We start from the raw sequence: 450 nt of genomic DNA, 5'->3' as shown, positions 1-450 counted from the left end.
GACAAATTGGATGTTGCATTTCCCATGACTTGGACTAGAACTTTGATGCACTTTATTGCTTGATTTCAGGACAAAGGAAGCAAAGAAGAACCACATTATTGGCTACGTTAGTTACACTAACGTTGACACTAACGTGGAATGGGAGTAACTTGCAAAGTTAATGAGAAATGTAATTGCCAATAACGCTCTTGAATCCATCATTGCACATGTTAAAAGTCACGTTAACTAAGTTAACGTGAACTCTAACGTGGAAGAAAGAAAATGGAGCCAACGTTAGTGACACTCACCTTTGTCACTAACGTTGGATCAAGCCACTATTAGCCACGTTAGTTGCCACGTTAATTACATTAACGTGGAAGCTAACGTGGGAGAAAGAAATGATGAGCCAACGTTAGTGACACTCACCTTTGTCACTAACGTTGGAGATGGCAATCACCACCACGTTAGTGG

This window comes from Arachis ipaensis, chromosome B04, assembly GCF_000816755.2.
Source record: "Arachis ipaensis cultivar K30076 chromosome B04, Araip1.1, whole genome shotgun sequence".
NCBI classification, from domain to species: Eukaryota; Viridiplantae; Streptophyta; class Magnoliopsida; order Fabales; family Fabaceae; genus Arachis; species Arachis ipaensis.
Note: the sequence above shows the minus strand (reverse complement) of the source record.